The 17,337-nt window shown below is 48.5% G+C and overlaps 1 long non-coding RNA gene and 1 pseudogene across 1 annotated transcript; both read right to left on the bottom strand.

Moving 5' to 3' along the window:
* Positions 1-7,921: 7,921 nt before the first annotated feature.
* LOC123413378 lies at positions 7,922-17,124 on the bottom strand. The gene is made up of 2 exons (XR_006613738.1): positions 16,031-17,124; positions 7,922-8,161 (listed from the first exon to the last, which is right to left on the bottom strand). It is a non-coding gene; the product is annotated as an uncharacterized LOC123413378 (long non-coding RNA).
* On the bottom strand, positions 11,163-14,086 carry LOC123413377 (annotated as a pseudogene).
* Positions 17,125-17,337: the final 213 nt, after the last annotated feature.

Genomic DNA, 17,337 nt, shown 5'->3' with positions numbered 1-17,337 from the left:
TGATATTCCTTGGTGTCGGCGTTGACCCAGTGCTCATGGTGAGGAAGATGGGCGTGCGTCGTACGTGGCACTTCTTGAGACAATCCACCAGAAGTAGTGGAAAGCCGGTCTCCAGAAGCGTCTCAGGTACAGCAACCATCTACAAGGCATAGGAGAGAAGTCAGGAGGTTGTATGTGCAAGAGTCTTGTGCAAGGCTGGCGTCCTAACGTTCTTGGTTAACATCCATGCTATCTAAGGCTTCCTATAGTCAGGATGGCTCTGATACCAGTTCTGTGGGGACCTCGACTAGCAAGTCGAGTTCGCCATGCCTAGTGACCCCAAGGATCAATGTTCACTGAACACAGATACTGAATAGTAGAGTCTTACATCCAAGTACCAAATTATTACATCAAATGACCAGAAGGTCGGGTTCAAGAGCAAGGCATAAAACCAAATAAAACGGATACATCGAGTAGCGGAAACTCGTAAGGGCTAAGCGGTGCCCATGACATCAAGCCTACACCGACAGGAATTCTGACTCGGAAGTGTCCTAGATCGCAGGTCCGTCTCCGACGGCGTACTCTCGCCAAACTTCGGTCCTTCCATGTCTGGTCAATAACATAATCAGTGGAAAGCCAATGAGTACTTTGAATGTACTCGCAAACAGCCCATGACATATATATGGTAATGAATAACAGTAACAGATATCTCGAGTGGAATGCGATGTGGTGGTATGATCAAGTATGTGCAACAAGTTAAAGAACTACTTGTGAATAACAGGTTACAGATATTGACATATCTGTCAAGGGTTGAACACACCGGGTTCACCCTATATGCCAAGTCATCGGACTTGTCATATCCTCAAGATATTAATGAGGGCTAAACCATCCGGGTTTACCCTATATGTCAAGTCACCGAACTTGATCATATTATTGTGATCATCATGATTATAACAACACCTTTTTAACACCACGCACACACACTTGGTTTATGCGGAAACTCAGGACGTAGTTGAAGCAGCACCACCCAACTGTCCTTGACCGTGAACACGGCTATTCGAATAGTTTACACTCTGCAGAGGTAGTACGCTGGACCCACGAGAAACGGGAAACTTCCGTGTCATCCACGACTCGCGGTATATCACATATACCCGAGGTAAGTACCCGATCATCATCTTTCCCCTGACGATACTAGACAAAGAGGTCCACTCGATTGGTACCCAGCCCACATGTTGTACGTCTTACGAGCACCGACTCTGGACTGTATCAACCATGCAGGGACCAACGGTGTGCGTGGAACTCATAATAATGGCATAGTCGTCCTACCTGGCACGACCCCATCACGAGAGTGACACCGATCACTCCCGCCACTAGTAATGTGGCTCTTTGCTAGTACCGACCAGAGTAATCAACAAAGCCCCGTCCCATAAGGGGGTATCGTGGTCGTACTAGTAAGGTTGGGACGGTCGACAAATCATAAATCTAATCAATTTCCGAAATCATACTCACACCAAAATCACTGATGCATCACTTCACCAAAAGTGATCACCAACTCATCATCACCCTCGGGCATTAGTGGAAGCCGACGGGGTTTTCATAAACTCTTTATTTAACTCATCATTATGTTCATGATAAAATGCTCTATTATTACTTGTCAACATGATAATATCCTGACCCTTACGGGGTAGGATCAAGCTCAATGCAGTGATACTACTCTACTAGTCAACATGACAGTAGCATGATCCTCGTAGATGGTAGGGTCAGCTCATCATGTTTGTGCTCCGAGGAGCCATGTGAATATCACTACTATAAATGCAAGTGCTTCGAAGAAGCCTTCGGTACCATCACGTCAATGATGAACCAGCATCGTGATCACATGCAACAGAAAGTACTTGCTATTCTAGCATGCATCATTTTAATTACTTAAGTCATGGAAAAAGGGCATGCTTGCCTTGGTCGGCTAGGTATCCGGGGTCTTCGAGGTCTTCCGCTGTGGATCCTCCATCACTCGGTAACTCTACCGTCGAGAAAGGAATAAATAAATACTAGCTCTCACTAAAACAGATCACAAGGTGTTTTTAAAAATGTTGCAAGGCTTGAATAAATTCAGAATATTATTTTGAAAAATGTTTCCTATTGATTTATTAGCTAAGCATATTTATTTAAAAGCAAACAGAAGCAAACAAGTGCTTTTTAATATCATTTTATTATACCAAAATAGTTTCTGGTTTTCATAAATGTCAACTATTACAGAATCAAATACTACTCATTTTTAGAAAAATACTGGTGGAAGAATTATATTTTTCTACTGGCTAAATCTTTTTATAAAAATCATTTAGTTTCCTGGATTAAAACAAAAGAAAAAGGCCAGGGGAAACAGATCCAGCCGGCCCAGCCAGCAGGCCTGGCCACCAGGCGCGCGCGGGCCAGGTTCAAACCTGACCTGCGGGCCCGTGGGGTCAGCGTCAGCGGCTGCGCGCTGGCTGCCCCAGGACACCGACAGGTGGGCTCCACCTGTCGGGTTCCTTCTCCTACCTCCGGCCAGAGAGGTGGAGATGGACATCGGCGAGGCTGCCGTTGTCCTCAGGCCTAGCTAGGAACGGGAATGGGTTCCTCGTGCCTCCGCCTACCTGCTCGTGGTTGGGACGTCACCGGAGGTGGTCTAGGTTGCCGGCGACGAGGTGCTCGTGGCGGAAGGGTTTCGGGTTCGTGATGAACTAGGGGCTAGGGGTACGGATTCGCTCGGGAGAGTTAGCGGAAACGTTCCTGGTGTCGAGGGGAGTGTAATGAGAGGTCGGGCAGCGCAGGAGCCGACGTGTAGCCGGAGATTGACCGGAGCTTCGAGGCGGATGGGCCTCGGTCGATCTCGAGCACCGGCGCTCTGCGAGCTCGATTGGGCGGCTAGGGAGTGTCTACTGGTTGTGCTGAATCTGCTTGGAGGGTGCTGGAGTGCCGGGGGGTCTATTTATAGGCCAACGACGGTGACCCGACTCGGGCACGCCGGTGACTCACCGTGGCACGCGTGCAAGCACAGTGAGGTGCTGGCCGCGAAACCACGGGTTCGGGACGTGGTTTAGGGCCTCCTGGTGCAACGGCCGCAGAGGGAAAGCGAGTGGGGACGAGCTGCAGCGACCGTGCATGCTCGGCCGCGTCGGGCGCGCACGGGCACGCGTCGCCTGAGCCCTTGCGCGAGGGGGAGACGGTCCCTCGGGTAGTTTTGCACTGAATGGTTGTCGGGGGAGCCTTGGACATAACTGGGGAGGCTGGGACCGGCCGGAGCGTCGGCCCCTTGCGGGTGGCCCTCTGCAGCGCGCCCAGAGCGCAATTTTGGAATGCCACGGCATGCTGGCTCGCTCTGGGGCACTTGGGATGTGTCCTCCATGTCCTGAGTGTTGCTCGGAGTGTGCCTAGCCGTTGTGGTTTAGTGGGAGCTCGAGCTGGTCAAGGGAGCAAGGAACACTAGTGTTGCCAGTACTGTCCTGGAGTTCAAATTGGAGTTCTTGTCACTTGTGCTTGGAGTTGGGGAGGGGCTAGTTGACTGAGTGTTCAGGGTGTTCTGGTGCTCTAACCCACCAAGTTTGGGGCCTTGACATCGGGTAAAACAGTGGCTAGGAAGGTTTTTACCTTCCTGTCAGTAGGTGTTCGACAGTGACTTGGGGTGCTTCCACTCCACAGTGTAAATGAAACTTAACAGGTTTGGTCTTGGGGTAAAAACCATGGGGTTCCACCAAATCTGAGCTCCATTGAACAAGTTTGACTTTGCAAACTTGAAAATGTCTCAAAGTGACTAGTACTGTGCTTTACAAAGGAAGTGTGGCCAAACAGAGTCTCGCAAATCCCATTTTTGGTGTGGAGTCCTCATTTGGGGTGTTAAACACCTCTCCAAAGTTTCAGCACCATTGGACAAACTTTGCAATGTAGAGTTGTTCCAACTCTACTCTGGACAAAGAGGGTTTGGGCTCTTTAAGTGCACTTCCCCACCTTGGATCAAGGTGAGATTTTAAGTGAGCACCTAATATGGTTTGGGAGGGCTCCTGTAATTTTATGGGAATTTACTAAGATAATTTCCTTTGGAAACATCTCAAAAAGCTAAAATAGACAGAAATGGTTTTTAGGGTTTTACTCAAATAATATTAATATAAAATAGGGTTGAAAATCTTATGTATGGAAAATATATGTCCTTCTGAGCTTCCATGAATTTACTCCGAATTTTCTAAGGCAGGAAAGTAATTTTTCTTGTGGAAATATCATTACTGGCCTTAGAAATAGACACATATATAAAATAGGAAAATAATATTTTAAATCACCAAATAATGTTTTTAATGAATGAAAATGATATTAGGATCAGATCACCAACTTTGGTTGGAAGTGCCACTTGGCTTCATGAGCTAGTAGTGTATCCCAACATGATGAAGGTGATCTTGATGTAAAGGAAAAAGGGTTTTTGATGAGAGCAAAATAATAAGTTTTTCATGGGTTTGAGTCATCAACCAAGCAAGCATACACTCAAACAAGCGCTGACATTGCACTCACAACATTATTTGAAAAAGTTTTAACAAGCTCTGATTTTTGCAACACAGAAAACTTGGGGTGAAAAACAGGGTGTGACAATAACGATAGAGATAATAATAATCATCTGTCATTGTTGGATTTCGGGCTCCGCAAAAACCTAAAGATTCGAACTGAGGGGCGTGTACGAAGATCTCTCGCAGGCTCGCCTCACCTAACTTGCTACTCGCTGGGGATGGCAGAGACTCACTCGATGGTGAGGGAGACACAGAATACAGCAGTTTACCACGTTCGGGGCGCTGAGAAGCGTAATACCCTACTCCTTCTTTGGTGGATTGCCTCTTGTGGAGGTTGGGGTATGAACTAGTACAGTGTTCTTGGGCCTCCGGAGGCTGGATGGCCTTTGTGTGGTGCGAGTGGGCGAATGAATGGATGGATCGGTCGGGTCCCTCTCTACTAAGTAACATGTCCTCTATATATAGAGGCGGCCTGGATCCTCTTCGCTTATGGCAAGGGCGGGTGGGGATCCCACAACGGCCAATTTTGAGGGGGAACAGGGGAACATGCTCCCCCTGTCCAAAGGTGGTCTTCGCCTGCAAAGTGGTTGCGAGCACTACGGGGACAGGTCCAGGGATGACGTCTTCCCTGCTAGCGGGCGGCGATGGCCTTGTTGCACCAGAAGGGAATCCTTTGGAAGATGCATTGGGAACCCTCATACGTCATTCCCTCCTTTGCACGAAAGGGCAAACTGCACCATCCTACAATCCGCTGCTCGCCTATCCTTTCCCCGCGCCATCCTTGACTGCTGAGGCCGGGTCTCGCCTTGAAATATCCGCCCCTCTGGAAGGGTCCTGAGGAGGCCCCCTACGGGTCTTGGTGCTGCTCCTCGCGAGGCTCGGGCCCTCGCGAGGGCCTTGCCATGAGTGGTTTCGTGCCTGGTTGTGCTTGCTCGATGAAGTGGGCCAGCCCTGGGCCATAGGCAGGCAGGTTTGGGTGCCCCCATTCCCAAAATAGCGAGAGCAGTCCCCGGGCCAAAGGCGTGCCTAGGTTGGCTTCTCGGCGAAGCCTTGAGGGTGGCCTGAAGTGTCGTGGGGCCTAAATGCGTGTGGGACAGGACGATGCGCGTCACACGACTGATGTCGGGTCTCCCTTGCCTTCTGTCTCCACCCGAGCTATTAGGAACCTGACTCATTGCGTCGGTCCGTCATTGCTTTCCTTTCTCCCACACTCGCTCTTCCTCCCCGGTCTCCAACTTCAATCGGCGTATCCCAGATCCAGCATCGTGCCATTCCCTTGTTGGTTCAGCAATGGCGCCCACCAGCAAGTAGAAGCCAGAGACGCAAGGCCCTGCCCCGGATCCTCTGCTCCTGGAGTGCGCCCTCTCCAAGGATCTGGATCTCACCCCCATGCTCCCATGGAAGGCGGCCGAATCCAGCGAGCACGGGCGGACCCTGATCTGGCCCGACACCACAGCAAAGCGGCTCTCGTCGAAGGCGGTATACCCCTTCTTCCTCCATAGTGTCTTTGTCGGGCTGGTGCCGCCTTTCTCCTCGTTCTTCACCGCCATCCTGAATCACTATGGGATCAAGTCCCTTCACCTCCAGCCCAACTCCATCTTTCTCCTGTCCGTCTTTGCTTTCTACTACGAGTCCTTCATAGGCGTGCGACCTTCAGTAGCCCTCTTCCGCCATTTCTTCCGCCTGCGCCTGCACGACGGCGCCCATTTTTCGGCATGCGTCTCCTTCGTAGCGGCCCAGAGCAGCAATTTGCTCCTGAAGGCCAGGAAGAAGGTGGAGAACTTCAGGCACCGTTGGGTTCTCGTGAGCCTCAAGGACGCCAACCATCGGATGGAGGTGCCGAAGGGGCTGCCGGAGAAGACTTCTGCATGGAGCTCAACGAAGCTCTCCGGCCCTCGGGTCGTGCGCGTCCTGGAGCGCTTCTCCCGCGACATCAACGCCAAGAGGCTAACCGGTGGGATGATAGTGAAGGAATTCTTGACGCAGTGCTTGGCGCCCCTTTAGGCCCATTCCAGGCCCTGTGGGACTACCAGCTCGATGACGACAAGCTCAGACTCTCGTCCCAGGACTTTCCTACTAAGGAGCTGTACAGGGCCGTGGCGACCCTACTGGGCAGTGAACCTAGTGACCTTCCTGTGGCTTTGGGTCCGTTGTACCGTCTCGATGGCCGGGTCGACCTGATCGCCGTGTTGCCTGTCTTTGATGAGCGGGGGATTTTCCCGGCCGAGGGCTTTGGTCTGGTAGAGTTGTCATCGGACGACACCTTCGGTGGGGAGGACTCGGAGAAGACCGTCGCAACTTCCCGACGAGCGTGCCTCTCCCGTCATAGGTCGTCCTTCTACGAGAGCTTGAAGATGATGATTTCACCGGCAAAATCTCTGCGGTGATCTCTCCTCGCCTGACCAAGATCTCGAAGGGGCCCGCATCAGCCCCGCACGCCACGCGGTCCGCGAGCGTGCTCGCCCCCCCGGAAGCACGAGGTCGAGTCGCCCTTGGCGCATCCTGCCTCCGCTGGCGGGAAGTCTGAGACACCGGGCTCGTCCCCCTCCATGAGGGGCCCCGTCGCATCTGTCATCGCCGGGGCGGAGAGGAAGAGGAGATGGGTCGACGTCGAAGAGTAAGTGACTCGGCTTGGCACGCCTCAAGCGTCCATCGTCCGCGCATGGCTGATTCCCTTTTTCCTGATGTCCAGGGGCACTCCCTAGCTGGGGGCGAAGAAGAAGAAGGATAGCATCAAGCCGTATGTGATTCCTGACGCGCCGGCGGCCCTCCCCAACGCATCGCCGTCTGCCGATGATGAAGGGGAGGCTCGCGAGGTGACCTCTCACGTCTTGGTCGCCGAGCCTCCCGAGCCCCCGAATCGTCCTGAGGCGGTCGTGTCGGCACTGTTGCCCGAGGGGCATGCTCTTAAGGGACCTTAGTCCACCGATGCGCCAATGATCGCAATCTCCGAGAAACCTTCGGAGCCCCCTGTCCCTCATGACACTGCCTCCCTGACGACACCGCCCACAACAGCACTAGAGGCTCCTCAGGAGGAGATCCCGAGGACTTCGGTATACGTCCAGGGCATCCTCAACACGGCCTTCGCTGCCCTGGGCAAGGTCGCGATCGTGATGGTGGAGGGCGAGAAGGAGTCCAAGTCTGCTCAAGCTGCGCGCGAGAAGGCGCTGGAGGAAGCCGGATCCGCTCGAGCCGCGTGTGAGGAAGCGATGAAGGAAGTCGCAGCGGCTGCAAAACGCTGCGAAGAGGCGGAGGCTCGCCTGAAGGCCTTCGAAGAAGAACAAGCCAAGCTAGTTGTAACGCGAAAGATGCGGTCCTATCCTTATTTTGGCGCGAGGGCCTCGACAGGGATAGAAAGCATCTCGTCGTTTTGCAAGAATGGATATAGTTACAATTACATGTATTGAAAAGATGAGTACATGGAATTGGCTAACACTCACCACAAGCTACATAGTCACATGAGTATAATACATAAATCATCATGGTGAAGAGCAGGGTCCGACTACGGACGAAAACAAATGATAAAATAACGACGTCCATCCTTGCTATCCTAGGCTGTCGTCCTAGAACCATCCTAGGTCGATGATGAAGAAGAAGAAACTCCAATTTAACAATCAACACGCTCCCGTCAAGTATCTCTTTAGTTGTACCTGCAACTAGTGTTGTAGTAATCTGTGAGCACAGGGGACTGAGCAATCTTATTTCCAAATGTATCAAGACTAGCAAAGCTTAATGGGTGAGGTATGGTTAAGTGTTGAGGTTGCAACAAGCGACTAAGTATATATTTGAGGTGGCTAACTTACGAGTACAAGAATAAGAGGGGGATGAACTACGCATACCGGACGTGAACTACTAATGATCAAATGAATGATCCTGAACAACTACTTACGTCAGACATAACCCCACCGTGTCCTCGATCGGAGAAGGAGCTCACGAAAGAGACAGTCACGGTTACGCACTCAGTTGGCATATTTTAATTAAGCTTACTTCAACTTTTCTAGAACCGGATGTTAAACAAAGTTTCCACGTTGCCACATAACCGCGGGCACGGCTATCAGGAACATCGACTAGTAGACCTCCCGAGGATGCCAAGAAAATTAAAAAAACATATGGAATATCAGGCACTAGTCCTCCAAAAAATTCCAACAAAATAGGAGTTTTAATTGGGTGCATGAAGCGACGCTTCAAAACGTCTTGCAAAACATGCCACACTTAGGGAGCTATACGATGCCACATAAAGGGCTTATATCCAAATTAATAACATGAGTGCCATAGTCGAGCGTGTGAGGCGACACCACATAAAAGGCTTATAATAACATGAGTACCAATGAGGTAGAACCCTCCCAGGGATTCATATAAGATACAAGCTTAGTCCATAACGATACTGATAATAATAATCATCCGTCATTGTTGGATTTTGGGCTCCGCAAAACCCTAAAGATTCGAACTCAGGGTCGTGTACGAATATCTCTCGCGGGCTCGCCTCACCTAACTTGCAACTCATTGGGGATGGCTGAGAACTCACTCGATGGTGAGGGAGACACAGAATACGGCAGTTTACCCAGGTTCGGGCCGCTGAGAAGCGTAATACCCTACTCCTGCTTTGGTGGATTTCCTCTTGTGGAGGTTGGCGTATGAACTAGTACAGTGTTCTTGGCCTCCGGTGGCTGGGTGGCCTTTGTGTGGTGCGAGTGGGCGAATGAATGGATGGACCGATCGGGTCCCTCTCTACGAAGTAACCTGTCGTCTATATATATAGCGGCGGTCCGGGTCCTCTTCCCTTATGGAAAGGGCGGGTGGGGATCACACAACGACCAATTTTGAGGGGGAACAGGGGAAGATGCTCCCCCTGTTCAAAGGTGGTCTTCGCCTGCAAAGTGGTTGCCAGCACTGCGGGGACAGGTCCAGGGATGACGTCTTCCCTGCTGGCGGGCGGCGATGGCCTTGTTGCACCAAGGGAAACCTTTGGAAGATGCATTGGGAACACGCGTACGTCCTTCCCTCCTTTGAACGAAAGGGGAAAAAGCACCATCCTACAATCCGTTGCTCGCCTGTCCTTTCCCCGCGCCATCCTTGACTCCTGAGGCCGGGTCTCGCCTTGAAATATCCGCCCTCTAGAAGGGTCCTGAGGAGGCCCCCTGCGGGGGTTGGTGCTGCTCCTCCTTGCAAGGCTTGGGCCCTCGTGAGGGCCTTGCCATGAGTGGTGTCGTGCCTGGTTGTGCTTGCTCGATGAAGTGAGGTATGGTTAAGTGTTCAGGTTGCAACAAGCGACTAAGCATATATTTGAGGTGGCTAACTTACGAGTACAAGTATAAGAGGGGGATGAACTACGCATAGCGGACGTGAACTACTGATGATCAAATGAATGATCCTGAACAACTACTTACGTCAGACATAACCCCACCGTGTCCTCGATTGGAGAAGGAGCTCACGGAAGAGACAGTCACGGTTATGCACTCAGTTGGCATACTTTAATAAAGCTTACTTCAACTTTTCTCGAACCGGATGTTAACGAAAGTTTCCACGTTGCCACATAACCGCAGGCACGACTTTTCGAAAGATTTAACCCTACAAGGGTTCTCCAACTAGTCCATCACAAATTACACCAAGCCACATAGAAATCATCGATCACGAAACTCGCGATCTCGTCGGACTCCTTAGTGGAGAACCTCAACTCTGAGATTACCCAAAGTTTCACCTGAATCCCGATGCACAAGATATTTCGTCAAAGGTAAAACTTATCCAGCAAGTCCGCCAACGTGTCGACGATCCTGATAGGAGCCGTGTATCTCATTCTCAGGACACGATGGATGAGCTAGACATCGGGTTGGCTAAACCCTGGGTTACCAGGGGGCGCCGAACATCGCTCGGGTTGGACCAACACTCATGCGGAGCACTGTCCCGGGGGTTTATTAAATTTCCTCGGGTTAATTACTCCCTATGTGGTTCATTAGTTATTAGGAAAATGTAGTATAAAAGTTGGGCCTTGCCAAACCACTCTTAATCTAAAACGAATTATCAAGGGGGTCCACATAACAACCCCGGTCGTGTTAGGAGCGCCCAATTATCGAATATAACACCGGTAGCCGAAACTAAGGCAACAAAGGTGGAACAAAGCACCAGGCTAGAAAGGTCGAGCCTTCCACATTTTACCAAATATATAGGCGCATTAAATTAAATAGAAATTAATAGGGTGATATAACAAGGAACCCATGTTATCACATGGAAGCAACTACACCTACAAATAGCAACGCTAACACATGGTTAAACAAGCGGTAACATAGCCAATCACTGGTTTGCTAGGTTGTGATCAGGTTGAAGATTTTCATGGCAATGTTGAGAGGCTGACATTTAACACGTGGTGGGTAACGAGACATAACGAAAGAAATGAGACAACTAGCATGGCATTGATAGTAATGGTATCTAGGGAAATGATCATCTTGCTTGAGATCCCGCTGAGAAGAAGAACGACTCCGTGAAGCAGACGAACCGACGTAGTCGAATGGGTCCTCACATTCCGACACGCTTGCGGAACTCTATTGAGACGAAGCAAACCGGAAAAAAGAATCAACACACGATATTCACCACACGATGCACAACACATATGATGCATGAACGTTATCAATTATGCACGGTATGACATGGCAATTCACACAATCAAACACTACACAGTAAGTGAAGTTCAATATGCAACGAGATTTATATCGACGAAAATCCACATTTAATTATATAGCGACGACCCGGGTCCTCTTCCCATCACGCAAGGGCGGGAGGGGATCCCACAACGGCCAATTTTGAGGGGAACAGCGGAACATGATCCCCCTGTCCAAAGGTGGTCTTCGCCTGCAAAGTGGTTGCCAGCGCTACGGGGGCGGGTCTAGGGATGACGTCTGCCCTACTGGCGGGCGGCGATGGCAATGTTGCATCAGAAGGGAAACCTTTGGAAGATGCCTTGGGAACCCGCGTACGTCCTTACATCTTTTGCACGAAAGGGGAAACTGCACCATCTTCCAATCCGTTGCTCGCTTGTCCTTCCCCGCGTCATACTTGACTCCTGAGGTCGGGTCTCGCGTCGAAATATCCGCCGCTCTGGAGGGGTCCTCGGGAGGCCCCCTACGGGTCTTGGTGCTGCTCCTCCTCGCTAGGTTCGGGCCCTCACGAGGGCCTTGCCCTGAGTGGTGTCGTGCCTGGTTGTGCTTGCTCGGTGAAGTTGGCCAGCCCTGGGCCACAGGCAGGCAGGTCTCGGTACCCCCATTCCCAGAACGCCGACAATCATGATTCATGATCAATATGCTGGTTTTCTTTATTCCTCGAAAGAACGAAACTAAGACCGACACTTAACCATTCCTAGATAATAGTCCTTAACCACGAACACTGCTATTCGAATTAATTTTATGCGCTACACAAGCTGTACTCTTTACCCACAAGTAAAGAATTTCTTTAGTCAACCCGAGATGTTGACTAATTATAATTACGGTATTTGAGTTGAAAACACACCTGACCCGCACACACCAGCTTAACTTCCCGATGCCTGGAATCACCCAAGAAAACCATGAAGTAAAACTCTAAGTGGGGAGACTACAATCACGATTAGCATGGGGTTTACCGGAGCAAGACTCGAACTACGGTCGAATCAGTAGGTTTTAAATTTTCCCTGGAATGGTTAGTACAACATATTTACTCTGTAGTACCCAACACGGGCACCACCTATCATGCCCCAACATGACTTCACTAATCATCCATGTCACAACGTGATATCAGTTCCACGGTCACGTCTACCCAAGACAAAAACTTATATACCATGCAAAAAAGTTGAGGGTTTTAAAAAAATTCTTCTTTTTTTATGAATTTTTTATATTACATACTAAAGTATCCTACTTGAAATTAGTTCTTACATTAGTTATGCCTAATTGTTTCTCAAAAAGTATTGCAAGAGAATGTTCAAGACTTCACAAGATATATTTGGTGATTAGTTTGATTCCTTGGGGAATCTTGATGTATGAGAAGAATCAAGAATCGGTCAGATGGCTAGATACATCATATTTAGAAATAGTGTCGGGAAATGGGCCCATGACGATCCATGGGACCCTGGCGACCCCTTTTATGGTTTTGGAGGGGGTCTAAGTGCACACACGGAATCAGTTGGCAAGGTCACACACAAGGAGGTTTATGCAGGTTTGCGCCGCTCGGAAGCGTAACACCATACGTCTTGTTGGTGTCGATTAATTGGGTGGAAATAAACAAGGAGCGCGGTGACCCGGCAAGGATGCTCGAGGGCTCATCTATGCGTGTCATTAAACAGAGTGTCAACCTTTGTAAAGGTAGGCATGGACCTCCTTTTATAGCACAAAGGGGTTACCATAGTGGCTATAACAGTTATTTTACTAGGTGTGCAGTATGCACTGCAACGCTGGGACTGCTTGCAAGAGTGGGTAGTGGGAAATACCTAACTCTGAAGGACTTGGATAGGCGCATTAAATGCGTCATGAGGTGGCGCACGAACGGCGTCTCCCGGCAAGGATTGCCTCTCTCTCTGTGCCGTCCACCGAGCTGCCTCTCTATTCTGCTGCCAGGCTACATGATAGGTGTCACCACGACTGGGACACGCCAGCTATTATGGTCGCGTGCCCCAGCCATCCCTGCCTTCCTGCCTGCCCGTTCGACACCTCGAATGATGTAGACAATCAACCCCTGGTGAGGTGGAGCGGTGGCTTAGTGGGTTGTGGTCTTGTCGGACGGCATGAGCGGACACGTGTATAGGCCGGTGGGGGCCTTGCTGCCCGGTCTTGGCCTTGGTCTTTGTTTTTTTTGGGCTCGGGATGAGCCCGACAAGGAGTTCCTAGCCTCGGGGCCGCTGTTGCCCGTGTCTAAGTTAGGGGAACTAAGGACCCACATTCCTTAGTACACCGACGCATAGAAAAACAAGATTAGATTAGAACTATCCAGCAAGCAAGCTAGGATCCATCCCGATGGATGGATTCTTGGAAAGAGACACACTCGAAGCTAGCTTACATGTTCACGAACTACGACTCCATGATGCTACCTTCCGGTATTCAGAATCCATTGAATAGTTGTGCCACTAGATAGAGATCCTGAAGTTGGACACCCGTTTCGTGCTCATGCTCGCGTCTATGCTTGACGACGAGCCTCATGGCGCCAGGGTAGCCGCTTCACATGCAGCCACCCGATGTCGAGCGCTCCCGGCCCTGCAGTGCCCTGCTCCTAGTCGGAGCATGGAGCAAGCATCGTCCACCAGCCATCATGGCATGGAACAAGTGTATGTCATGTATATGGTTCTACGGGACATTGGATTGATGCTAGCTACATATATGTGTGGATATGACGTGGTGAAGAGATAAGGCTAGATATTTTTCTTGGGTGTAGAGTGTGGTTTGATGGATTCATGCCATGTCATCTAAGGCTTCAATCTCTTCAGCCATAAGAATTCAGTACACACATGTGTGCTTTATTGCCATTTTATTTTCGCCCTTACACCATCAAAAAACTATGTGAAAACCTTCTCAAATTTTTACTACATAATTACTGAGGTCATATCTTGACACCATGCCAATTTCTGTATTTATTATACATCGTTTACATTTTCTAGAATTAAAATACCAATAAACTTCATGTTCACGATTCATTCTTTCCACATAGATATTCCCTAAATATGATTTTTCAACTCATTTTTTATACTATTTTCTGTACTCGTAGTTCAAATTTGACTATATTTGTTAGATGACTAGAAATGCAGTTAATGACCCAAATATAGCAAATGATCTACGAAAAGTGCCAAATTATAATATGGAGGATTCTATACTGTATCTCAACTTTAGAAAAAAAATTAAGGTCAAGTGACAAAGGAAAATATAAGTTTGCCACCAACTTGGTGCATTCAGTCTCGAAACCATGATCATTCCTCATAGGTTGTCTGATTTCTAAAGGATGTACATAAAAAATGTGAAACCTTTTCAAATTTGTATCACATCATCGTGAGGTCATATCATGACACTATGCCAAGTTTTGTATTTTTCTGACTTCATTTACAATTTTTATAACTTAAAACCCAATAAACTCCATGCTCGTGATTAATTCTTGCCACATATATCTTATAAATTTATTTTCATTTGTTGTACGAGGCATACAAATATACTCAATACCCAAAATATGGTTTTTCAAATCATTTTTGTGTATACCATAAATACTCATAGTTCAAATTTCAACCATTAAATGACTGGAAATGCAGTTAATGACTGAAATATAGCAAATGAGGTGTGAAAAGCGCCAAATTTGAACTTGGAGGATTCTAGGGTGCATATCAAGTGTAGAAAGAAAATCAAAATCAAACGATGAAGGAAAATGTTAGTTCGCATTCAATCATATCGTAAAAACCATTATTCTTTCAAAAAATAATAATTTCAGGCATCACACATTGTTCCATTTATGAAAGTGTGTGAGATGACAAACTACATCGCACACATAATGTATGCAAAAAACATGTGCAAGGCAACACACACATTTGCATTTTTAACACTATGTGTAATGATATGCTACATCACACACAATTTCGGCAAAAACTATGTGCATATCACACACGATTGCATTATAATAGTTGTGTGCAATGATAGACTACATCACACACACATCAATTGTAAAAAAACCTATGCCCTCACACACTTCTACGTTTTGTCGAACCGTGTGCAATAATAGGAAACATCACACACAAGTTCTATAAAAATTGTTTGTGCTACATTGCACATAATTATTATTTTCTGAAATGTGTGTGATGTTATGACATCACACACACTTTTTGTGATGTTACATTGCACATGCCACGATGTACATCGCAAATAGTTTCGTCGAAGGGTCTGTGATACATGTGTTGTCTTTGGACTATCCTATAGTAGTGAGTGTTCAAGATGCTTCGCTTGATTATGCAGAATGGTGGGGTGCACTCCCAAAAACTTTGTAATTATTCTTCCCTCCAGTTTCCTATTTTAAATATATTGAGTGAAGACATAATTCTAAAATAGTGCAGAAAAGTTGTTTGGTAAATTTTGAAACAAATTCTAAAATAAACTAGATGGAATCTGAGGAATGTTAGCAAAAGAATCATGTTATTTGGAGTTGTGGTTTAAAAACTAGAGCTAGTCAAAATTGGGTCAAAATATGATTTTAAATAAAACATATCTTCTATTCTTAAATAGCTAGAACCCATTACCCAATTATCCTCTCCATGCAACAATACCACGTCATCAAATCATGCATGTAGTCATAAGTTACTCTTTTCATTAATCTCTTCATGCAAAACATACACTCATGCATGATTATTTTTCTAGGTAATAAAGCAAGACATTTTTATAATGTTTTTACATTAACGTTTGTTTTCTAACATTTATTCATATATTTTAAATAAGTTTTCCGCATCAACGCGCGGGACATCATCTATTAATTGAAAATGGTTCGATCAAGGATACACTTTCTAACAAAGAGAACATACTAACGCAGAATACATATCCACTTACATCGACATGGTGCATCCTGGGTCGGTGACAGTGGGTCCCACAGACCACCAGTCATGTTTGACTAGTCCACGCACGCGCCTTGTCCCTCTTGGCAGAACAGGGCAGGGCTCCGGTGATCCCTGACATTGAACAACGGTTCCCCACGGGACCCTGGGCCCATGAATGGATCCATGGGAGCCTGGTGGTCACCATGGCTGGTGAAGTGGATGAAGTGGTCGGAGGTGCCTTCTCCGACAGACGGCGGCATTGGGTAAAAAGGGGCTTTTGTCCTTGGTCAGGTTTAAGTGGAATTGACAAATGGAATGGGGTTGTAGTGGCTCGGGGAGATGGTTAGCAGCAAAACGAGGTGGGGCGACATTGGACGCTTCGGATTTTATAGAAGAGTAGCAGCGCAGGTGGTCACTAGAGATGAGGAAGATAACCACCCGTGGCTCGATACGCTGCATTAGAGGGTGTCTAGAGGGAGAAGGAGCGGTCCATGTGGCTAGGGAGTACTCGGGGTGGCCTTTTTAGAGGACGAAGACATCGGTTCCACAGTTTCCCAAACGTGGATGCCATGGCGATCGCCATTGATGTCGATTCGAGGTGCTTGGGGAGGTCGATGGTGGCTGGTGTGTGGACGGTGGATTATGTGAGGCCGGTGGCTGACCGAATTTAATCCAGGGTAGTCTGGTTGTCTAGGGGCGAATGGGCGGCGCCGGCCACGGCAATTTAGGCGGTGGCCAGTGATGGACAGGTGCGGTGCTCGCGAAGCCGATGGTGGTCGGGTGGACGGTGACTTCCCTTAGTGATGGCAGGGCAGGCTGGCTGGCTCGGGGAAAGCTACATGTCCAGGGCGGCTCCGTCCACGGGCAGATTCCGGCGGTGGCTCTAATGGCAAGTTGTAGACGTGGCAGGTCAGTGCGATGGACGATGGGGGGGAGGTTGGGGTACTCTAGCATGACGTGGTGACCCGAGCAGGCCAGGGCGAGCGGCGGAAATGCAATCAGTGGGACACGGCGGCTCAGTACTTCCGCGTGCAAATTGTGTGCTCTTGTCATGCCCAGAGCATGCACACCACGTGCTCGACAAAATGTCAGAGCACTATAGGCTGACCCAATGGAGCTAATATTTGGTAGGATGGTCACATGTGGTCTAGTAGGAGTCGTGGACATTTTGGTTTAGCTGGCTGGATAAGTCACAGAAGTAATTGAGGAAGTTGCAAATTCCATTCATGCCCACAAGGTGTTTGGTGAAATGATATGGCTATCTAGAGGATTCTAATGAATGTGAAAATTGTCAGGTTTATGCTTTATTATATGATAAAG

Source organism: Hordeum vulgare, chromosome 7H (assembly GCF_904849725.1).
Source record: "Hordeum vulgare subsp. vulgare chromosome 7H, MorexV3_pseudomolecules_assembly, whole genome shotgun sequence".
NCBI classification, from domain to species: Eukaryota; Viridiplantae; Streptophyta; class Magnoliopsida; order Poales; family Poaceae; genus Hordeum; species Hordeum vulgare.
The sequence above is the reverse complement of the archived record's forward strand: the minus strand, read 5'-3'. Positions and strand labels throughout refer to the sequence as shown.